This window comes from Vanacampus margaritifer, chromosome 13, assembly GCF_051991255.1.
Source record: "Vanacampus margaritifer isolate UIUO_Vmar chromosome 13, RoL_Vmar_1.0, whole genome shotgun sequence".
In the NCBI taxonomy this organism is placed as follows: Eukaryota; Metazoa; Chordata; class Actinopteri; order Syngnathiformes; family Syngnathidae; genus Vanacampus; species Vanacampus margaritifer.
The window spans coordinates 12,187,647-12,212,895 of record NC_135444.1 but is presented as its reverse complement, the minus strand read 5'-3'; the positions used below and the strand labels follow the sequence as shown (position 1 = coordinate 12,212,895).

The following is a 25,249-nucleotide window of genomic DNA, read 5'->3' as shown; positions in this document are numbered from 1 at the left end:
TTTGGCACTCTTGAGATGTTTACGCTCAAGAGGGAGCGGGGTCAACAACCAAAATACTCAGAATATGGAGTTCTAAGAATGCTTAGTACGGAATCTGCCCCGATATCTCAACGTCAATCTTGGTAAAGGAGAAACCGAATTGATAAATTCCCTGCGCCGTGGCTACGATGAGCTGGGTTCGAGATAAAGTCGTAAAGATTCTTTTTTTTTTTTTTTTTTGCAGGCTGTTTTTAATAGATTTGGATGGGCTTGTTTGCCATAGTTATCAGCAAACAGTTTTCTGAAGTAACTGCTGAGCTGTCTCCTGGCTGAACTTGTGAAAAACAAGTTGTGCAACCAGGAGCTTGGCCCCCTTCTTGTTCCTCTCAGCCTGTTGGAGAGGACCTGTGTGTGTGTATGTGTGTATTTATGCATGCGAAGTTATGTATGTTTTCCACAGCCCGACTCTGAAATATCTGCGAGTGTCTTCTCAGTTCAGAAAAACAAGGCTGACTAAAGTGACAGTATCAGCATCGCAAGGATACAATTTGATACGCTGACATCAGCGCAGACGTCATTCATGACGAATTTGACTTTTAATACGATGCGAATCTCCATACTGACAACACGACACGACTAAACAAGTTATGTCAACATATTTTATTGTGTGGTGTTTTTAATGTGGCTTTTATTTTTACTGTTTTCATTTTGATTTGACCAAACAAAACAAATCCTCTAGGGACAGTCTCTACAATAGCCCATTGTTGTTTTAATAAACCAAGTGATGACAACTTTGGGTAATGAATTCAACATTTTGTGATTATGATGAATAATAACGGCGGTGTTTCGTTGGAAAGCTCAAAATCATATGGGTAAATCCGTTATCAAACAGTTAACATTTCGTTTTTTTTTTCTATCTGTTACAGTACTTCAAATCTTGAACAAGCCACTCCCATGTTGCGTCCACCTTTTTATGATTGTAACAAAACAAAACCACAAGTGGTTGTCAGCCTGTTGGTGTTGGTTCATAATAATAACATTAGTTACTGGCTCATTGATAAATGAGGAAGCTGGCTTTCTAGTTTGAAAGATAATTGAGCTGTAGCTGCACACAATAAGGAAGTTGAATGTTCCGAATTTGCATATTGTACCGGTGTTGACATCGAGCTGGTTGAAAACGGGCAGATTGAAGGAAGAAGCTTGCATTTTGTTGGTGCTGAAGAGCACAGTGGCATTTTCCAACAATGCCGGCGCACGTTGTGGAATGCGTTTGAAGTGGCCCACCATGCCTGCGCTATTGTCAGTGTGTGTGCGTGTTGTGTGCACGCCAATCAGTATGCACCCCCCCCCGTTAGCTGCCGCTGTCTGCTGGATCTCATCGCCTAAACTCATGACCCGTTCTCTTCCAGGCAATGTATGTGCGTGCGTGTGTGTTTGGAAGTGGCGGTTATGCATGAGAACAGCGTGTACCAGAGGAACTTGTAGCAACTGCCTGACAGTAAAACGAACGTAGCTGGTCCACCTTAAAGGTTAGGTTGCCTTAATTGAGCATGGTACGACTTTTTTCAGTTACTCACAAAAAGGTAACAGTTTACACTTTTCCTTGTTTTGTTCACTTTTAGGGTTATCTTGTTAAATCAGATACTTTTTTTTAATGTTGGTGCTGACTAGTTTTAGTTGGGCAACATTTGGATGGATCGATGAATTGTAAAAAATTAACGGGCGATTATCATTTTTGAATATTTTATTTTACTGCTTGCACCCATGTCATGGACTCAATTGAATATCATGAGTCAGCATCGCAGATTTTCTTATAATTAAAAATATATTTAAAGTCTATTCTCCCCTGTTCAAGTGGCAGGTTTTTGCGCGAAAATCATTAAAAAAATTTTTCCCACCATTAAAAGCCATTTTCCGCAGTAAAAAGTTAATATTTTGTCCACAATTAATTTGATAACTTCATTCATTTTCATGACCAATTAATACCTTTTAAAAACGAATTTTCCCACTTGCTGTGCTGAGGAAGTAGGCAAATTAGCATATGAATTCTGGACAAAATATTACCTTTTTACTGCTAAAAATGGCTTAATGAGTCAAGTAACAATTTAAATCCATCTCCCCACATGTGTTTGGGAGATTTTGTTATGATCTGATGATATCACAGGTGAACCCTAACTCTAACCCTTGACCGTAATTCCAAAATATATGTTTGTCTCAAACACAACACTGCTCATCACCAAAAAGAACACCAAAACCTACAGTCAAGCATGTTGGTGGCAGCAATAAGCTTTGAGGCTTTTTTTTTTCTTTCTACTTGAGCTGCGGCTTTAATCAAGCTTAGACGAGTTATGAACAGTTCCAAACACTACTTAATGTTAGCACAACACCTTTAAGCTTCTGCTAGAAAGCACAAAAAAAGGGCATTTGAACAGGGGTGTGATGACTTTTTATACCCACTTCATCTCTATTTGCTGCCAGAACTGCAAAACCTCTTCGTCCACACTCCACAACTTCCCTATTGGTATTACTACTTATTCGGTATGATCAATGCGAATGGCTACCAGTTTGAGACACAGAAATTGCATATTTACTCAGAAATTTACTTTAAGTAACATGTTTTTATTAATAACCTGCAACACATTTTTCCCCTGTAAATCTCTGCCAGTGTTTACATTTTCAAATGATCACTTTAACATCATTCCTAGGAGATCACAATGTCCCATTACTGGTGGGCTATTTTTGGAACAGGCCCCCGGGAGCTACACATGTGGCCCTAAAGGGCGACCTGGCGCTAGTAGGCACCACGGTGGTGACCCCCCTGCTCTAAAGGAAGTGACCTGTCGGGGTTCTTTCTTAAACGCTTCCTCCACTGCTCTTATCTCATCAAGTTTCCTTTTCAAGTTCAACTCATTTGGCAATTTATCCCCCTTGATTAAACACACACACAAAATTGTTTGCTTTTAACTTCCTCTCAAAAACCGAAAAGGCAGATTTGTATGTCTTTTGTACTAGCTGGTCGCGCAGCTGCATTTTAAACAAAATGGCATGATCGTGAAAGAATGTGAATAATCTGCTTTGGACCACCCGTGCACATCCCAGAAATGGAAGTGTTTAAGATTGACTTATGATTTGTCACTATCTTGCCATTTCTTCCTTTGGGGCGCTCGCATCAAAGGATTCCCGAGTGTCCGAGCGACCCCAGCGTCACGTCAAACTGTGAATGAAGGGAGAAGTTACAACGCATACGCGTGTCTTTACAGCAGGCCTGTTTGTTTTAATTGGGAGCTTATCTGATGCCATCGGGCCCCGACTCTCATTCCTTGATGGAGAGCTGTGGCTGTTTATGTAAACCTCTGCTCACTGCACAGAAATGTGCTCTGCTTTGGGGGGCGGGTGGGGGGGTAGCCGACCGGCCCGGGGATCACACACACAGGCGGAGAGAGCGCGCCGTTACGCCATGCTGCAACAATCTGATTTGATAGTCCTTGTTGCTGTTTGCTCGGACCCTGTTATAACCGTTGGTGGCTTTCCGCTGTAAAATCCAAGTCGAGCCATCCCCGCTATGCACGGATCAGCTAAAGAATCCTTTTGAGGCAGTCGCAGGACCAGACACTTAGGCTGCGGTTGTGTCCTAATGTGACTCATTTTCAAGTCGAACCTTTTCTTCCATTTGGATCCGGTAAGCCCCAATGCATCATGGGGCTTACGTGTGGCAACAGTTTAGGTTTGTGTAGATTTGAAAAAATTAGTCAATAAAGTGGGTAGAAAGTCAAAATCTTTTTGGTCTTTTCCTCAACTGTACTCGAGGAAGTAATGGGACAGAAACGCTAGGAAAGAAAACCGCCCAGTGGTTCGATGCTCGCAGGTTTATTACTTTTGTGAGACTCTCCTCAGTTGACTTGTCGTATTGGAGATACGGTCTGGGTATCGATTCACAAAAGTTGAGTTCGAAGTCAATTAAAAAAAAATTCAGATTCAACTTGATTTGCTTCCCTTTAATCCGATATCCATTCATTATTTATTTAACATAAATTCTCCTTAAATCTAAAATCTCCACAAACATTAAGTTCCAAATTACATTTTACGGAGGCAGTAACTGGTTAGTCCCGGAGCGACTCGGGGTCGAGCCGCTACTCCTCCACGTTGAGAGGAGCCAGTTATGGGGGCTCCGTCATCTAGTTCGGATGCCTCCTGGACGCCACAGTAAGTAAAAAAAGTAAAAAAAAAAAAAAAGTAAAACAGTAAGATACAAAAAAAAGTGGCCTTTAAAAGTGTATTTTCTTATGGACTTATGGAAGAAGAGATTAAAAAATTAATGGTTCATGATTCATGGTTTTATGAATCGATATCAGGCTCGAAAAGAAAATCGATTTGATATCGATTTTTCGATTTAATTATTATTATTATTATTTAACCCAGCCCTAAAGAAATACTGCATATATTTAACTAGACAAAGTGTAATTTCTGCAGAAATTGCGTGGGAATGCTGAAAAGCTGAATGCTATTAGCTGAATGCTAAGATTTGGATGTATGTGCTTATAAAGTAAATTGAAAGATACATTACTAAAGTACTAAAATTTGGTCCAAGCGGGGTTTGAACCAAGGTTTTTGCGAAATCATGGGTATTAATTTTGAAAAGTGTCATCTGATTGCCACAATTATTACTCTATTTTCCCATTTTAATTATATCGTATTTATAAGGACGTAGTGTGCATTTGTGTTGGCCTATGCTAATGCTATGCTAGCGCTGTAGAGTGTAAACACTTGACATCATTGCTTTGCTCCATAGACATATTCTTATCTCCTGATATAGTGATTTTCTACAAAATTACATGAAATCAATGTCAATTGTCTGTTATCTTTTTCTCCATTTATTTTAAACAAATCAACTCATGCTTAATCCAACTGCTACATTAGTGTTACTGTTGGATTTAGCGTACATCGCTTAGTCATGCCTGGAAAGTGAAACAGTAGGATGACATAGGAGAAAGTCGCTTTACGCTACATTAGTGTAACAACAGCGCTAACCTAATGCACCCCGCACATTAAAATGTTAGAGGGTTATCATACGGCAGACATGTTTACGTGTATTGCACACCCTGCATAGGTAAATTTCCAATTTAGGCCTCCAATAAGTGGCCGACTAGTTGTTTTGCAGCTGCATTTTAAACAAAATGGCATGATCGTGAAAGAATGTGAATAATCTGCTTTGGACCACCCGTGCACATCCCAGAAATGGAAGTGTTTAAGATTGACTTATGATTTGTCACTATCTTGCCATTTCTTCCTTTGGGGCGCTCGCATCAAAGGATTCCCGAGTAAATTTCCAATTTAGGCCTCCAATAAGTGGCCGACTAGTTGTTTTGGACACTAGTATGAATAACACAGTCAAGCTGAACCCCCTTGTGTGCAGTTGGGTCAAGGTCAGGACTGTTGGCAGCCGACTTCATTCTTTCTACTCCCGAAGTGCGGAGGTAGACTCTGATCAACACCACAACATGGGGTGGGCGTGTTTTCTTTTTTTTTTTTTGAGGATGGGGTTTGGTTCCAGAGTGGAAATATGGGATTGACTTCAATGATGACAGCCCCCCCATCCCACTGATGGACATGCCTAATGTTATGACCAGTCAATGTAAACATGACTTGCGTAGTGCACATAGAAAGATAAACTATTGGATCAATAATTTTTTTAAAATGCCCTTTAATTAGAATTTCATTTTGTTAACTCACACAATGTGCACAACTGAATACCTGCAGAGGAATGTGTGTGTGTGTGTGTTTACTGTGCACTGGATGCCATGTAACTGAACCTGATGCATTCAATTTATTTTGAGGACTGTCATATGACTGGGAAGTGGTCGTCTGACACGCAGTCAAATGACACACGCCCAACACGCCAACACGCTCACGTCACATACACACGCTTCCACATCATTTTGGCTATAATGAATTTTCTGTTGGCTTTTCCTAGAATCCCGTACGCTCATAAATACAACCCTTGCCACCAATACTGACTTAACATTGACTTTAAACATACATTCTAATGATTTATGGTGTGGCTACTCTTTGTCCTTAAAAGGGAGTCCTCACAGTGTGACTGTTAATAGATATATGAAGCTTCATCCCTTTTTTTAGTTAGCAATCAGTTACATTCAAGTAATCAAATGTTCATGCACTTGAGGGGTTTAGACGGTTCTGTATTGTAACCTAATCGAATATGTAATTGTCATCAGTTGTCCATGTGGAACACTTTAGCAGGTTATGGCAAAGAGGGATTACTAACTCTCGTACAAGTTTATAATACTCCTAGAATAAAATGTAATTTTTTTTTCAAGATTATTTTAAAACATTTTCATACATAAGGCACACCGGGTTATAAGTTGTATGATCTTTTTTGAAGCATTGTATGTAAAGGGCAATTATAAATAAATATTAGTAAGCAAGAAGGCCAATAAGCGATATTTGAAGCAGATATTAATTTTCAGTAAAAAAAAGGGGGGGGGGGGTAAATATTGGCGTCAATTTAAAAAATATATATATATTTTTAAATCTTGGACAATAGACTTAATTTTAAATAAAATAAAAAAATTCAGGGAGCTCCCAAGTTTATCAGTACGTCTTAAAAGGTTAAATGGAAACTTAAACAAGTAAATACCAGAGGTCTCTATAGTTTTCTACAGTAAATATTATTTCCAAAATTTGAAAATACTTAAAATCTTAAACTGTAACATTTCTTTGTTTTAATGTCAAACAAAAATAAAAGGTTCAGAAGGTTCCCAGGGTCAGCAGCATCTCTTATAAAGTTAACAAAAAAATTAAATAAATATTTCCCTGAGATTAAAATGGTTTTAGCTTTACCTTTTTATTAGCCATTAGATTTTGAAAAAAAGCCAATCCGATATTCGTCAAAATGCCCAATATATATATATATATATATATATATATATATAATTATAATATATAATCGTCCATGCCGTCCCTAATTGTATGTTAGTCTATTTGAATTGCACTATATGTTTATTTGTTAGCTTTAGCGCTATTATGCTAGGTTCAGAACCGTCACAAAACATCAGGTATGACCACATCTCGCTCGCTGTTGTTCGTCGTGCTACACGGAGGTTGTTTCGAGCGGAGGACGGATTCCTCCGACAGACAAAAAAAAAAAAGTTTGAACATCGCTAGTCGATCTGGTGGTTGTGTTATTACTTTGGCTAATGCTAAATGCTATCTTAGTTGACAGTTCAACAGCGCTAAACAATCAATGCACTCACCATTATCCAAACTTCTTTTCTTGGTCACGGCAGTGATTGAAAGTTGGCCGTGTCGTTTTTTTTTTAAAATTAATTAATTAATTTATTTATTTTCTTCTGGCCGTGTCGTTTATGTTGCTCCGGTCCGAAAACGCTTAGCTTGCGTTGGTCTAGTAGGGCTGCAATTCCCATGATTCTTAGGCACGGAAGCAGGAAGTACTTCTAGCGGTACGATGAAAACATAGACGCCTTCTTGCGCGTCTTATGTCCCGAAAAATTTGGTACTTTGATTTTGCTAGCCACAGATGCTCGGTGTCATGGCAACGTGCCAAGCGTTTACTGCTTGAGCCTGGGCGGGAGGTCTCTTTACATTATGCCTAAACACAGCTTTCTGCCCTGCTCTAATCATTACACTCTTCCGCTTTGCTATCATGGTATTTGTTACGTATTTTTCCATGACATGTCCTACACAGTATCAGGAACAGGTCTGATCATAAAATGCTGGAGCAGGTTAAATATTGATCTTGCCGTGTCTTTCTCCCCCCATTGTAAATGTGTTAACCCTCCCTGACCACGCCCACGCCACGTCCTCTCCCACCCCCTTCTGCTGATGGGGTAAGAGAGTTCATTGTTATCCACCGATTTGTTTTTCTTTCACACCGCAGATGCACCCAGACCGCACAACACACACACACACACACACACACACTGCTCTTTCAATCCTGTTTGACACTTCTTATCCCCTTTTATTTATTTATTTTTTTTGGTGCGTTTTTGCTCCCGTTGCACCATCTGGGCCTAAGTGATGCCGACCACGTACACCTGCGCGACTTTCTTTTCGTTTATGGAGCGCCTCATCTGAACTAGACTTTAGATGGGTTGCCAAGGTGACAGAAGCTGCCGTGCTGGTCATAGTAGTTCCACACGCTTTATCCTTACTGACCTCAGAGCATTTATCAGCCTTTAGCATACGCTGATGACAGCTCTGAATATCATCAAAACGTGTGTTTGGAACCTCGAGTTACACTGCTTTAATATGGACGCTTGATGTCCTATTGAGGTCAGAATCAACCTGCTGAAAAGAGTTTTTAGTAGGGGTGTAAGATTTTATTTTTTTATTGGAATTAATCAAATGACTTCAATAGTTAACTCACGATTAATCACACATTTTATATCTGTTCTAAATGTACAATAACATAAGTTTTTATACTGTTATATAAAATTGGAAAAAATGTGAAACTAATAGAAATATGGCTGCATCTTATAGTCATTTATACAGTAATTTCATAATAATTTGTAAAATTGAGTTCAAATTAAAAAAGATGTACTGTACTGCCAAAAACGAGTGATATTGATTTGTGTTGTAATTTTTCTGCCACTAGATGGCATAATTGCATTTGTAAGACGTTGATGACAACTCTTTTCATATTAACAGCTATCTAATCTTTAACATGAAGTAGCTTTTTAAAATTGTAAAATACAACTTGAACCCACTCTCCACAAATATATGTTATATATTATATATATTATTATTATTATTATTATATATGTATTATTATTGTTGGGATGCTGGAAGCATCTAAATGAATGGAGAATACTTTCAGATAACACTTTTCCAATAAACTTGCTTCAAAAATTCACGGCTCCCGGGTTCAAGTGTTCTTTTTATTCATTTATCTTTCAACTACAATTAATACTTTGTAATTTTCACATCATTTATCTTTCAGGTTACTTCATAAGCACTCAGCTTTAGCATTCAGCTTATAGCATTTCTACGCAATTTCTGCAGAAATTGCACTTAGTCTAGTTACATTTATTACTGCTAAGTTTTGACGTGGACGTGTCTGGAATTCCCCCAGTACAGGCTTTCCAATTCAGGGGCGATCATTAATCGTGCGTTAAAAAAAATTAGTGGCGTTAAGGGAACTTTAAATTAACACGCTAATTTTGACACCCCAAGTTTTTAGCCAAAATGATACCAACCACAGCCTATAAAAAACAACTTATCATTCAAAAAGGAGCATTATAGTAGTTACATTATTATGTGCACCACATTTAGAGAGCGCATGCAGTGGCCAGTTAAAATATTACTACAGTTTTCATTCATGCTGACGGACGGCAATGTAGTCATTTTTGGTGTGCCTGCGTGTAAAATGACGATTGCCATGTTTATGATTTAACAACACTTCTGTTCATGGTGATCATTATACATGGTGAAAAACAAAGTGTGCAGTGCCGCGTCGTCGTCTGGCGTGCTCACTGCTCAGCCAACGTACAGTTTACGTCACCCTGGGATCCTCTTCTGCTCGCAAAGAAAGTAACATCCCCGAAGAAGGAGCGATAAAGTTTCCTCGAGGCTCACTTCTAAGAACCGAGAATGTTCCTGGTTTTCTAAAAGCGCTTACACATAAAAAGTAGTACTTACTCCCCAACTTTCCTAGAACTATAAAAGAAAAAGACCTCCCGCACAAATGTGGATAAACGTACTCTTGGGAGAAGTAAGACCTTTGAATCATTTAGCGAAACGATCCGAGGAAGGGCTTGACCCATTTAAATACGATATAAAATCAAATGATGTGACTGTACGCATCTCATGATTTAACATTCAACATGGAGGCGGCTTCATGTTTTTAGAATACAGATTGGAAACAAGCCACAAAATAAAAAGCACAATTGTCACCCAGACTGAATTTTTTTCTTGCGTATAGAAGTGTCTTTATTTTTGATTTGCTTACTTTGGTACATTATGTATGTTGATGCCAAGCAAGCCAAAGGGTTTTAATTTTTATTTTTGGATGGTATTCAATGCTGTGCTACTTTTTAGGGGACTTTAGAAGTTCCACTTTATCTCTGATTAGACACATCATCAGCCTACTAGAGTCAATGCCCAAGTCATTTTTCACTTCAATAAAGCAATACTAGTGTGCTTTCTAAAAAAACAAAAAAAAAAAAAAACTTTTTTTCCTCCCTTGATGTTTGTGTATACAACAATATCCGGGTTTCGATAGGCCATGTGAACACGTGCTATAACCCGAATATGCTCTTATTTGAGTTTTTCAAAACCCCTTTTCTAACCCGAATATTTAGTCATACAAACGGTACCCGATTCAAAATGATTTAATTGACAATGATGCTTCTGCTTCAATTCATAGATGTGGAAATAATCGTCATAATCTACTCCAGTCTGACTCGCTGATGCTAATTAGCGCGCTACTCGCGACACTTTTATCCACTCAAAAGAACGGCGATTTATACAAAAATGCTTCAGGAATGTATACAGAGAAGCATCTTAACATTACTCCCTGGCATAACTTGATTGTGACTTTTTCCTTCTAATCTCTAATGTGGCTACAACTTAAGCACAGAACCACACTGCCCCCAGGTGGCCAAATCGTGTACAACCCCTAAAATATTAATCGAATGGAACATTTGGTTTGTGTGTGAGCATGCTCCATTTGCCGGCGGCAAATCTTACGTCGCCACTTGCTAAGCCATCCTAACTTGAATTCATTGATTTCCCCGCGGCATTTTTACATGATTTTCCGTATATAAAAAAAATGCCACAGTATATATGCGTGTATATAATTCCATGTGTCTGGCATGGAACTCACTAAAAATATACAAGCAGAGATAAACAAACATGGCGACGCAGCACAGACCCACACTTTTGGAGCGAGGAGAAAGCAGACTGCTGTACTTTATTAGTGTGGTGAGTGGCTTGAATATAATGTCTTTTATTGACTGTAGAAAGTTAAAAGTGGAAATAATGTCTATTTGCGTAATGACAACCATGCGTGGCGGTTTCGGAATATGTACACGAGAGTAACTGTCCACTCGCGCATGTAAATTGGTTATCCCGAATATTTTTCCGAAACCAGAATTTTGAAGTTTACCGGAATATTGACTGCATGTAGCTATTAGGCTAATGACGTGTTCCTCGGATTGTCAGTACAAACGTTATCAAATAAACTGTTAGTCTTTTCATACAGTGCTGCTGTTAAAATCTGAGTTTCATGTACTGTAAATCACCACTTCTGACATTTTTTTTTTTTATTGAAAAATTGTGTGTAATAGCCATCATATGCAAATATCTTATTATTAAGAGAAAATGAATGAATGACCATTTATAGCCTGACATATGAGCATCCATTTTCCTGAATGGGATCTGCCGAAGCATCACAAGCGTAATAGGCACGTGTGTGTGTGTTTTGCATCACATGCTTTTTACTACTGTAATGTTTAACTGGTCACCAGATCAGACGCTATGTGACCATGACCTCTTCGCTCTGAAGAAAGATCATTTAAGGACATGTAAAGGCAACGCAAGATTTAAGATGCTCATGCTGAATAAACAGAGACATGGCTGGCAACTAACTTGCGCCCACTTAACGGACCTGAGCAAGTATTTGTAATTCACTTAGCGTTTATCAGCCGCATATTAAAACTCTTTGACTGCCAGACGTTTTCAGAAACGGGGTGTCGCCAGTGCCAGCCGAAAGTTTGTTTCTACCTTATTCCGTTCTTCAGTAATCAACAATAGAAAATGGTTAGTTTCACCGAAATGGTCTGTTATGAAACAAAAAGCGGAGAAAAAGAGCTTTTTGTGAAACGATGTTATTTCATGCACTCTAGTGAATTGTACACTTCTTTTTGTCCATGAATGACGCCACAAACACCTAAACAGTGCTTTACTTCTGTAAAACGCTTTCACCAACAATGAAAAAGTGTTTTTAGTTTGCAAAATACGTTTATTTCCATTCAACAGTGTAACAATTTGACAAAACAATTTCGCAAACTATTTACAATTGTGTGCAACTGTGGTACTACTTACAATTATGTGGATGTTTCAAATACAGTTTTTCTTTTTGTAACGCTCTCCTGCGTGCAAGGAGAGGGAACAGGATTCGCTCAACAGATTACTTTCACTTTCATTGTCCGTTTCGCGTGCAGACGTTACACTTTCTTGACGGCCTTTTTTTAAAAGGATAAATGGATAAATAAATGGGAATAAATAGCAAGTAGCAGACTGTACACACTCCTCCGATGAATATGCATTGGACTCGGGGCGCTCTTCGTCGTCCGATTGAACGTCCGCCTGAGCGTGCTCGCTTGTGCTCCGCGTTTTCCGGTGTCAGCATCACTAGCCCGTGAACCTTTATGACGTCGTCATAGCCGCCGCGACAACACTTCCAACTTCGCCGTCAACCTCGGCGTCACCATCATCATCATCATCGATGATGATCATCGTCGTCATCAATGTGCTCTTTAGCGTTGAAAATTCCCAACTGTGAGCTGCTTGCAACATTGTCCGCGTCCTCCTCCATCTAGCTTCGCCTAACGTATTCTACTGCCGCGTCACCATCATCATCATCATCGATGATGATCATCGTCGTCATCAATGTGCTCTTTATCGTTGGTCGATGCTTTTCGTCTTTGAAAAAAACGGCTCTAGCGTGAGCTGCTTGCAACCGCCATTATGGCTTCTTCAGCCATTGTCCCCACAACACTCTAGCTCCGCCTCACGTCTTCTGCTGACGCCCACCCGATCTTGTCAAAAGAGAGTCATCGCTGCCCTCTAGGGGCCAAAAATAGTCATTAGGCTCACTAGACCTGCTTGAAACTTTCAGGACAGCTCCGCAAGCCTTCCCTGCACCCGATTAAAAAACAACAAAAAAAAAAAATGGGTGGACGTCTTTTAACGTCTTTGGCGCTCCTCCGTAGGTTTTTGCAGAACGTCATTTAACGTCTTTGGCAGTAAAAGAGTTAAAATAATGTCTTACTGTTAAATGACTGTGTGTGTGTTCCGGATCACAATTCTTTCTCAGGGATTCGTTACAGTTTTATCACATGTGAAAACAATATCAGGAACGCGGCATTCGAAAAAAGGAATTGTGGCGTTGACAGCGTTTGTGCATCTTTGGGTGCAGGTTTGGCCAATGGAAAAGGTAGTGGGACCAGAAGATATGGAAAGAGCGGCTGGCGTGTGCGTGTGCGCGCGCATGTGCGGTTTTCCGGCTGCAACCAGCGAGAGTTGGTGGTCGATCAGCACAGACAAACGGGCCATTTAACTGACCTGGCCCTTGGGCTCTCATTCCCTCCACCCGCCATCCCCTCGCCTGGCTCTCTCTTTTCCGTCTCGGTTTGTCAATTTTCCCAAAAGGCATAGCTTCCTTACCTCCGCCTCTCCCAACGCGTCTTTACCTTTTCCCTGTTCTTCCTCCCTTTTCCAGGCCATTTCTTCCGCTTGTCTACTTGTCTCATTACTCATCGTATTCTTCTTTACAGTTTGAGTAGAGTGCAGACGTGCCAAGGTTGAACAACCCTAATTTGGATCGGTTTCAAATATATGGCCACGTCTTGTATACCCCTGATATTTTTTCGTTAACTCGAATGCATTATTCATGGCAAAATGAATGAACGTGTGTTTTTACATCATCCTTCTACTGTAACAACTTAACATAACCTTCATGTATCTGTCATCTCACGTTGATGCTGTTTTCACACCTCTTGTCTTGCTTGTTTCGCATTAAATCCAAGACAACCAAAATGCCACAAAAAAAAGTGTCCACACACAACCGGAGTTATTGTAGTTTTCATTATAATTACTTTTTATATCACTTTGAATATATATATATTATTTTTAAACGTAGCAAGTTTTAATAAGCTTTTAAGGGCGGCTTTGTTCAAAAATATTTAGTTTAAGTATTCGCTTTCATAAAACTTAGATTTCTTGTGTGCAAGATCAAAAAACACCTGACGGTAAATATTGTGTTGCAAATAGTCAACAAAAATATTATTTTAAAAACAACCCTCCATCCACAAATCAAATACAGGCAATGTATAATAGATAATAAAAATTAAAATAAATAAATAATATTAAATAAATAATATTAGATAAAGCTAGGATGCCTGGCTTTTAGTGTTGTTCCGATGCCGTTTTTTGGCCCCCGATTCCGATACCCAGTTTTACAGTATTGGCCGATACCTAAAAGCTGTCCTGCCATTGGTTCAGAGCATTCAAGGACCAATAGGATATCTTGGCTCGGCATGCAGTGAACACGTCACACATCAGTGAATGTCGTGCACAAGCAAGGCACAAAATGCTGCATCCAAAGTCCTGTATTAGTGTCGGAACTCGGAAATAATAAGTATCGGCATGTGAGTACTTGCCGATGCCGATAACGGTATCGGTATCGGAACAACACTATCTAAAGTAGTTTTGTGGCTTGAGGTGCTTTTTTATTGGCTGCTACTAGATGACGTCCCTTCTGTGCGACAAACGAGCAACGTTGATATCGAAACACATTTAAAAATCACATTTAAAATCAATCCCCAGGGCACATGTATCAAATTAATCAACAAAGATGTAAATGGACATTTTCGCTTTAATTATAGTTGAAGTTTGTTTTGTAAATGTAAAATGTAGTTTCGGTTAGTTGTCTTTTTATTTTAAATTTTTTTTTTAAAACATTTAGATTTTTTTTTAATTTTGTGAACGTAAATGTTTTTTTTCAATTTTTCCGTTAATTTTCGCTAACTAAAATAACCATGCTCAAAACACAGGAGATTGGTCTGGCATCTTAGCAGTTAGCATTTAGCATTAGCTATCCCACCACACCACAACTTCTTGTAACCAGTCGTCTGTCTTCATATCAGTGTTGACCTCAAACTGCATTAACGTTCAAGAGTCAATGCAGTGAAGTATTTTCCCTCTGTGGATTGACACGGTGTCTCAGGTGCAAGTGTTCAAATGTGGAGACCATAGACCAAGCAGACAGACCGGTCCGCAAGCCATAAAACAGGATGGAAGAAGCTGATATGGCAAAGCCATCAGGCGGACGGGCGGGCAGGCAGGCGTAGCTCCGACTCATGTCGCTCTGGTTTGTGGCTCGGAGCGTTGGTGCGGGCGGCCTGGCCCTGCAGCTGCTGCCGTGTGGCTGCAAGTCAAGCAGGCCAACTGGGGCCCCGACGGCCTCCCTCTCAGGCCCGAGGTTCACCACACCAAGACGGTGCCGCGCGCTCCGCTCGCTAACGTGGGAAGATGAAAAGAACATCAGATGTTTTCTGCATTAGTAATACACACACATGCGTGCCGCTTTGTGTGTGCGCGTGTTGCCTGCCCTTTCGCTGTATTCCAAGCACAGTCTCGCCTGTAGTTGATTACCTGCTCCTGTTTCGTAGCCCTCTGTCTGTGGCCAAATGTGTTGACTATGTAAGGAATGTTGCTCCCCCCCAACATGTCTTTTTATTTGAAGCACCACCTGGTTTGGCCGTTTCGGCTAGCGGGGCCAGAATTTTTGGCATTTTTCTGTCTTTTTGGTTTGGAGCACTAGACGCCGTCCAATTCTGGGTTTTTTTCACGGGGGGAGTGGAAATAAGCAGCAAACAGTGTGTCGTTCCTATCACGTGTCGTTATATAAAAAATAACGGAAGACAAAGTGTTCTGCGGAAGAAAGACGTGAGGAGGGAAAAAACTGGAATGAGGAACTGTGCAACAAGGAAAATAAAACCTCGGATGCAGAGACAATGACCGTCTTATCTGCAGCACATATGGATTGAATTCTTGGCCTTTTGTGTTTCTTTTCAGTGTTAGACAAACGTACGCCACAATGCAGCATACCGAGAAACAGACCATCCATAAAGTTGTTTTATAATAACCTTTGGAGCATTTTTTTGTATATCACGTTCCTGACAAAATCTTGAACTATCTTGTGCTCGACTCGAGCCATGTTTCCTCCTGGTGATCCAATTCATTTAGATGGGGACGATACAAGTAAGATTATTTGGCACTCTTTACAGTAGAAAGGTCAAAACAAACTAAACCAAATTGTACTGCTAGTAACAAGTGTTGTGTTTCATTGTCCAACCACCATTAGGCACTATTTGAATTTAAGGCTTGATAAAAAAAAATCTTTAAGGAGCAGTTTGCCAATCAATAATTTCATTTGAGTCAAAACTTTTTTAGTTTCGAGTCGCAATTTTATTGTCTGTTAATGCCAGAGACCTCAAGCAAAAAAAAAAAGTGACTATTACGTGGGAGTTGAATTTAGGGTTAGAGCTAAGAAATATTTTAGTATTCGGGGTAACCTTACAAAAAAATTCTGTTGAATAATCGAATATTAAAATTAAGCATAGAGTGTTCATGAATGTAAGAGAAACTAAAACATTTCGCTTACTTTCATGTCCAATTGCAGAGCTGCCAACCAGTCCTTAATACCAGAAACCAATCCCTCCGCTGGGCTAATATTATTTTAGTAAGGTACATTAACATTAAAATCTCTGTAAAGAAGCTGCATAGGATCAAGGCAATATTAACGTAATGTGCGTCTTCACCAGAGAGCTAAAGTCCATGTTGCGATGATTACATGACACGGTACTTGCCACATAAACGGCTGTTGGCAATATTACGATTCAATGTTTTGATATGAGGGGTGTTCACAAACAGCGTAGCAAACTCGCTCATTTTGTTGGATCTGGTCTTGTGAGATGGTAAACTCTTGTGGACATCAATACCATTCTCCATTTCCCCCATTGTTTTCACACACTCTATTCCAAGGGTAAATAGTGAGTCATTAATGACTCATCACCTCTTTTCCCCATTGCTCATTTTAATTTGACATCTTGTCTCCCCCCTTTCCCTCTACCAGTCCTTCCATTCTTTCTTAAGCCGGAATCCGAAGAGTTGAGCCAAAGTCACCACCAGTGCCATTTGGTTTGGGCCTCCCTCCTTTTGGCAAGCCATCTGAAGGTCCCGGGGTCTGCATGTTGCTCTTTTTTTTTTTACCCGCTTTCAATCTGCCACATCCTGGCCCCGTGCCATGGCTGTAACGGGACCCAGTATTTGTATATAAATAGGCCAGACCAGCTCCGCTTGCCATGCTCCCCAATAGCGCGCCCGGGCCAGTGGAGGAACAGGTGGTCCAACCCACAAACTCCCTCTCTCACCCTTCCCTGTGTGCCTCCTTGCCATGTCCTCAAATGTACAGCTCAATCACAACGCACATGCAGACTGAACTGAATTACATGTTGGCACAGATCTGCATAAAGGCATCACATTTAGTTCACGCATGCCAACAGAGAATTTATTTTCTTTTGTTTGCTTACAAGGTTGGTTTCCATGAAGGTGTACAATTTAGTGCGTTCCCAAATTGGGAGTGCATCGCTGGAGGAGATCCATATCTACCTAGTGCCTTTCCAACCTTTATTTTGCTTTTGCGGAGCAAATTTCCTCTAAGCAACCAACCATCTTCCTCACTTGGAACCAATCCTGTTATTTTGGTCCTCAGGTCTTTGCTTTGGAAGTACAAGTTGTTACGTGTTGATCAAAATGCCTCTCATGCAATTTCTTAGCATCACTTTTCACAGTGGAAGCCACAGCTTGGCATGGGCCGCATAGGGAGCTTGGCTTAAAGTCTCAAGACTTTCCACAGCTATATTAACAAACAAATGCATTTTTTTCTGCCGCCGGCCAGCTTGGAACCGCTGTCACATCGTCGCCTTCCTCCCCGGGGTTAGTTCAGCAAGTGCGATGTGGGCAAATCTATAATCAGCAGATCACCTAATGTGAGACAACATGCGGCCAAGATGTCAGGGAAAGGAAAGTTGTCACAGTCCAGAGTTAGACAGCCACCTGGTTTCATGCTACACAGGTCTGGTTTCACACTAAGCTAACATGTGGCTGCCCTTTGCTTCAGTGAGCGGCAGAGTCCAGCTCGGGCCTCCAATCTTACCCTCTAAAACTGCCGAGGTCTACTTTCTCTCTGCCAGCCAGCTACTGTTGGTTGATGCGGATTAAATTCTCAGTAGGGCGCACAAGTTTAAAAATAAGAGAAGAATCCGTCTGAAATTGCAGATACACCCCGCTAGGCTGCAGCTGTGGGGGCTCATTGAATTAAGCCCAAAAAAACATACAAGCGTAAGATGCTGCATAAGGTTGTCATCCCCGTTATACAATCTGTGACTGACGTTTCGAGACGTATCACTTTCAACATACTTCCTTGACAACAATTGCTGTGCTACTTTCTTATATCGGCAGAACTTTGGCAGCGTTTTATGGCATCTTTGGGTGTTTCGGTTTCAGCAAAAACAAATAGATGCATTTGTGAACCATTGACCACAGATACGGAGGATGGCTTTTTTTTCAGTCTCGTTTTGTCAAGGTCATTAAAAAAGCATTAAAAGTGACTAAATGGATTTAGCTAAAAGTGAGGCCTTAAACAGCTTTAAGAAGCATTAAATATGATGTTGAGAGGCTTTAAAATTTTAATTACATTTGCTCAAGCTTTATTTTACATACAATGTTGTGTAAGGAAGTCACAAGAACACATTTAGCAATAATGTGCTAAAATATGCATTCCTGTCGTCATCATCCAACATGAAACACTAATGCCACATAGTGGCAGAAATTATCTGAACACAAATCTATGACTCAATGTTTCACACTCATTTGAACTGTTTTTAACTGAAAATAACTATTAACTACTTACTATAAAAATTACATTATCCATGAACGAAAAGATACAGCCACATTTGTATTTGGTAACCAATGCCACATTTGTCCACTTTTATTTTAATTAACAAGAGTACGTAAAAACTTGAAAAATGTATTTGATTGTATATCTAAAACAGATTTGCCGTGCAATTAATTCATGATTAATCGCGAGTATATTGCCGCTATGAAGATTTAAGAAACCTTTAGAAACCCTAAAGTTTTTAGCATTTTTCTTTCTTTTTTCACCGTCTTCATCCTCCTGCCAAATTGTCAAAGAGACAGCGAGGGTGGTTTGGCCGCCCACATTTCTCCCCTTTGGAGGTCTGCTGCATTGTACAGTATGTTCCAGTCTATGATCCCCTGCTCCGTTATTCTATTCTCTATGGCAAAACAAGCCCCATTTATGCCCCCCCCCCCCTCCTCCCCAAGGCTCATTAGAGGCTGATTGGGTTGTTATTGTAATTAAGAGCTCTTGTGTGGCCAGTGAGAGCGCCCTCAGTGGGAGGGTGGGCGATAAAGGGGTCAGGGTCACTGTCCAACAAAACGCCCATCCACCACTGCATGCATCTCCACCTGCACGTAGCGGGGTCATGAAAGTTCATTTGGGAATCACATCAGGGGTTCACGCTAGCATTTGTTCCGGTACTTGTAAATACGTTTTAAATGTATGAAAAATGTCAGGATTTACATACAGTGTAATAAGCATTTACCCCCTAAAATTTTTTTACACTTGAGATTCACATTCATTTTTCCATTTCTGTCCAGTAGTCAGCAGGCAAGCCCCCTTCTCTATTGCCCCCCTGTTGAGGCCGTTTGTGTGTGCGCACATTGGCGGTCATGTAACAGTGATCCACAGCGGCCCTCCATTCATGCATGTGATCACCAACCGTCCTGTAGGTCCCTTACGTCATTCTGCGTTCCTGCTCGGACTCAAGTTACGCTTTCACCCCGTTCACTCCTATCGCTTCTCTGGATCGCCAGACCCCCCCCCCCCCCCCTCCACACACACACACACTACTCATTGCCTCTCCTGAGTCTCCCTCATCCTAAACCAGAGTGCACAGGTTTTTTTTTTTTATTCCTAATGTTACAGGAGTGCGTTCAGCAAAAATGCCAATTAACATCTTACACTAATTTATAGGCTTCTTCAAACTACTTCTTGGAATTGGAGTGTTAATGCAAACATAACAACATCAGCGGGCTTCATTAGTCAGGTTTCCATCCAATTGTTTCAAAAATGTTAAGCAAATTTACTGAAAATGTGCAAAACGGACATGCGACTTAAGCCCAGTTCCATCTGTTCTTTTTTTTGTGACTATTGAGAGGGGACACCATAGTGATGTGATCCACCAGTAATTTATATATATATATATATATATTTTTTTTCTTCTTTTTTAAATTAATTTTTTTATTTAATTTATAAGAAGAAGACCATGAAGCGATTGCGCCGTGCGATGACGTCGCATGAGTTTGCTTTTGTAATTCTTGATCAACCGTAGCGTTTCTGTGTTGTTTTCCATCTAAAATAGCATTAATATTTGCTTCTTTAATTCCAAAAAGATTTATGTTTTGTCGTCCCCCCCAAACATACATTACTTTATCGTCCGACATTGCTTTGGGACTACAAACGTACGTGAGACGTAATATCTGGTCAAATCGTGCGACGTGTATGTGGTCTTGCCAGTGATTATTCGCAAAACCTGTTTCCATACCCAAAATTCGCATTTTCCTTTTTTTGATATGCTTCAAAATCCACCCCCACTAAGTGTAATTTTTTTTTTTTGAGGATTTTGGGCCGTTTTTTATTTATTGATTTTTTTAATTATTTTTTTTACATTTCTAGCATTTAGTTTTATTTTCGCATTTCTTGAAAATTTGAATAAAAATAACTATTTGGGTGACCTGTAGTATAGATACCAAAACTCATGAAAACTAACATTCCTGGAAAAATGCATGCCCTAGGAAATTTTAGCCACTGGTCAGCATGAAGAAAGTAATTTCTGGAAAAGGCGCAACAACAATGCTAAAGCAAGGAACATGGCCATCATCAATTGAGTTACTATCGACATAATCCATTTCAATATAAAATTGACACGCTCGGTTGTTAGGTTTCACTCCAATCCTGTAGGTGTCAGTAATGCTAATTTCAAAGTGGGCACCAACGGCCCCAAACACAACGTTTATTCACTGCTAGATCTAATAGGTAACTTCTCCACTTGGCAGTTTATAACACCACAGATTTTTGTTTTTGTTTTGTGGTTTACAGTATGTCTGCGCTTGATGATGTCTCACTTTTGGCCGTCGTAATTGACTAACAACGTCAAAGTAAACTCATTCATGTAAGAATGTAATGTCTAAAATAATTCACAGGATTATATGTATATCTCTTGTTTAAAAAAAAAAAAAAAAAACAAGACTCAATTTTGTGACATTCTATGACCCAAAAATAGTTCCTTGTCAACTCCAACAAGATTCTGCCACATATTTCTTACCTGCGTTGTTGTGTCTTGAAGACCACAGTGGGCGGGGGGTGAGGGGGGTGTTACACTGCAGAAGTTGCGCAATACCGTTTGTTGTTGTTTTGTGTGTTGCGATGGGTATCCAATTAGCTGCTGCAGGCTGACAGTGAGTGCTTGGCCCGAAGGCCTGTTTGATATGTCCAGGTGATAAGGCAGGAGGTGCTCCCAGGTGTAATGTTGCCGTTATCGCTGGGAATAACACCAACTGCTGCAAAGAAGTGGTTTGTTTTTGTGCGTCTTTTGGTTCCTGTTACAGTAAGCGTCTGATGAAGGGGGTGTGGCTTAGGCGCACTAGTGTTGTTTGGAACTATAAATACCAAAGGTGGGGAAAGTACTCACACTCTGTACTTAAGTAGAATAAAAATGAAAATACTTTATTATTAATACTAATAATTATTTTTAACCGCCAATTCTGAACACATATTTTCAATCTTTTATTAACGATGCTTGTAATCGGAAGAAAATCACTGAACACAGCTTTGCTCCGAGCTAAATAAATTAATGCCATACATTTTCTGGATGAAAATGAATCTATAATGCTTCCCTGAATTTGTTTCATCATTGACTACGTTTACATGCCGCCAATATTCGGAATATTCCATTTATCTATGTGAGTATTCCGTTACTCCCGTAGATATGGTAATGTGATCGATCCCCATCTGAAACGCAACGCACGGCCGTTTTCCGCTTCTTATTTTAAACCGTCGAAAAATACATTTTCATGTCACTCAACCAAACTGATAAAGTAGTCAGTTTCCTCCTCGCTCCAAAAAGTGTGTTGCTACGCTTCGTCCAAAATTTGCCATGTTTGTTTATCGCTGCGTGTGTATTTCCGGTGGGTACCGCGCAAGAGGCTGCACATAAAGTACTTCTTGTACTCCAAAAAACAAAATTCCTCGCGGATGGAGCATGCACAGAATACAAACCAATGATCCTTTCAAACCAGGTACAGTATTCTAGTCCGAAAAGGGGTAACTCATAAAACCCCGATAAGAGCACATTCATGTTTCGTGCGTTTGCATGGCCTTTCAAAACCTGGATATTGCTCAAATTCAGGTTATTGACAAAAAAAAAACATATTTTCCTTCAGTCATTTTGGATCATTGTGATTTTAATCGAAGTAGTAAAACCAACGAATATGTATTTAACCCTGGAGAACCCAAGAACCCTTTTCTTCTTTGGAAAATTATGAATTATACATTAAATGACTGCTATAAGTTCACTGAACACCAAAATTTTAACCAATTTTAACCCTTTTTTTATACTATTTCAGAGTTGCTAATTTATCAAAAAATATATATAAAACATACTCCTAGGCATTCTGCAACATGATATGAAATAGATTAACAAAAAAAACCACAATTTTACCATCTGATGGTTTGCTGAGAAGATGGTTTTGTTTGGATTGATTTCCAGCTCAACAAAACAGCATGTTGCCAGCCATCTTGTCACCACCACTCTGGCTCATGTAAGTGCAATATTCATCCACTAGATGGCCCCATGCAGGGGTCAGAAGTGGCACTCTGGACTTTTGAAGTTAAATTTGTAAAAAAAAAAAAAAAGGTCTTTGTTATTTGAGTAGCAGAATTTATAGGGGCCAAATTTGACCCCGTGGGTTCTCCAGGGTTAAATGTTTGATTTAGTCAAAAACAAACCCTGTGCAAAATGATCTGACAACAATAATGTATGCTGATTTAAATCATTTTTACCGTAAACTTAACATTCATAGCTTGTGCATAACTTGCTTAAATGCCACAATTAAGTAGTTAGAAACTACTGTAAACACGTCTTGTAAACGAGCCATCATCATTCTGCCACTGCAAAATTACAACTAAAAATAACTTTGGGATATAACAGAACAGCTTTTAATACTCAACATCACTTCAAATTAAACTCAGTTTCACGATTTAGCGCATTTTCAAATGAGACCAAAAAGTACAGATAACTGTTTTGAAATGTAAGGTGGAAAAAGTCTTCAGAAAAATAAGTTGAGCCTGCATCCCACTGAGTGGCCAAAGTAAAGCAATTAACATTTTCTTTTTGCTCATCTTGGTTCGACCCCGCCTGTCCTCATCTGGCATGGAGGCGTCGACGGACGAACGGGCAGCAGACGCAGGGGCGTTGTGACTTTCACATTACTTTGAATCGTTTGACTTTTACATGAAATATTTCAGTATTTTGAGTCATAAATAGTTATGTTTTGCTGTTGAAACATGACCGGATGATTTGCGACCTGGCAACCCAGAGGGACGAGGCAATCCAATGCGGGGCCAGAGGCCAACTTGTGAGGCAGCAGTCACTGGGCCGTTTGCACATTTTTGTCCATTTCCTTGAGAAAAGAAGGTCACGTGACGTATGCCGTCGCTGCTTCCGGTTGTCAGCTTACCGTGAGGTGCTGCGACTTTAACTTTCTGCACTCGGACAGCAAATGCAAGTTTGGAACGAGTCTGTACTAATGCCAGCATGCTGTTGTAGTAAACAAGCTGGTTTTATTTGACAGTCTGGTGATTACAGGCTTTACTGGCTTGCAATCCATTTAGAAGTCTCTTAACCCATTCCATTTATATGCTGCCGGTCAAAGTTTGTACTCGGACTGTTGACATGTTTGTTTAACTTCCCAAATCTGTTAATGGTTAATTAACAGATTGGGAAGTTAATAGGTAGCTTCCTCGTGACGGATGATGTGAGCCACGAGAACGTTGTTTCAAGCTGTGTTGACTGTTTTTATGTATTTCATGATTATTATTTTTTTATTATTATTATTATTTTTTCTCGTAATTTCTGTGTGGACAAGGTGGTAGAAGAAACGAGCAATGGGATTACTGTTTTAAATGATAATCAAATTCCTTGACCAGTTATTATTTATCAGTTATTTTCATATTATTATTATTATTATTTTATTTTATTTTATTTATTTTCTCTGGAGTGCTCAGTATTGTTCATTCGGTAATTTTACCGATTTGACATGTCATCATCATTGCTCTTTTTTTCCCTTTTTTTTTTGTATGTGGGTGCGTGCGTGCGCGTGAGTGTGTATTCATTAGTTCACCTAAAACCTATTAAAAAAATCCCATATTATTTTTTAATGCTTTGTTTTTGTACAGATATTTTGTTGTTCCATGTATGTTTTTTTAAATTAAAAACATATCTGAAGCCATAAACTTGCACCCGAGGCACCAAGTCTTCAGTAACACCTTAACTCATCGACTTTACACTTTGTGCAGCTCAATGCTCGATAAACCTGCAATCATTTTCTTCAAATGTTCTTTTCCAATATTGAATAACTTGGCGCACACCACTTCCTTCCGTACATCTCCCTAAGTAACTGCTAATGAATTTGCCCGCTCCTCTCATGCGAGTGCATTCGGTTCTCTGAAACAAATGTGGGTTTTTGTGTGTCGGGTCCAAGCGCTACATTACACTACAGCTGAGAGAAAGTATGAATGAGCGCGGATAAGCTTTTAGCTTCCGGGCTACGTTTCTGTTAACCCTCTCATGTCCGTGTCATTCAGATCAGAGTGGTGTCATACAGTCATTTCCTCTCTGGGGAAAATCGGCGCCAATGAAACGTTCACGGGGTGAGAGATGGTAGTGAGTGGAAATACTTAATTCAATGGCACTTGAGGTTTCATGGTTTAATTTGGGGGTAGAAGAATGTTCAGTGGATTTTTCACATTTGTTTGTTTTTTGATGGATTTACAAATTGAGGTGGGTTTGTACGTCCTTGTTTGCTGAAGTCAAGCAAATTACCGTTTGTGTACAAATAAGTGTCAACGTAATAGTTGTACTGTATTATATTTGCGGTCTAGTGAATGACATTTGCCGTGTAAAGTTGAGCCGCGGCCTTGATGATGGCACAACTCGTATTGAAATGCAAAACAATGCAACTACTCCCAAACCGTTCAAATATTTGAAAAGAACAGAATGTCTCCACAATTAGCTTACGAAGTCAACGCCATAAATGTTCTTCATGTTTGATCAAGGACATTTCTTTCATATTCCCATTCCTT

At 39.8% G+C, this 25,249-nt stretch overlaps 1 protein-coding gene across 1 annotated transcript in view; it reads left to right on the top strand.

The window, feature by feature from the left end:
• Window positions 1-25,249, top strand: part of insrb (insulin receptor b) — an 86,363-nt gene that overhangs the window by 3,594 nt on the left and 57,520 nt on the right. The gene's annotated exons all lie outside the window — the stretch shown is intronic.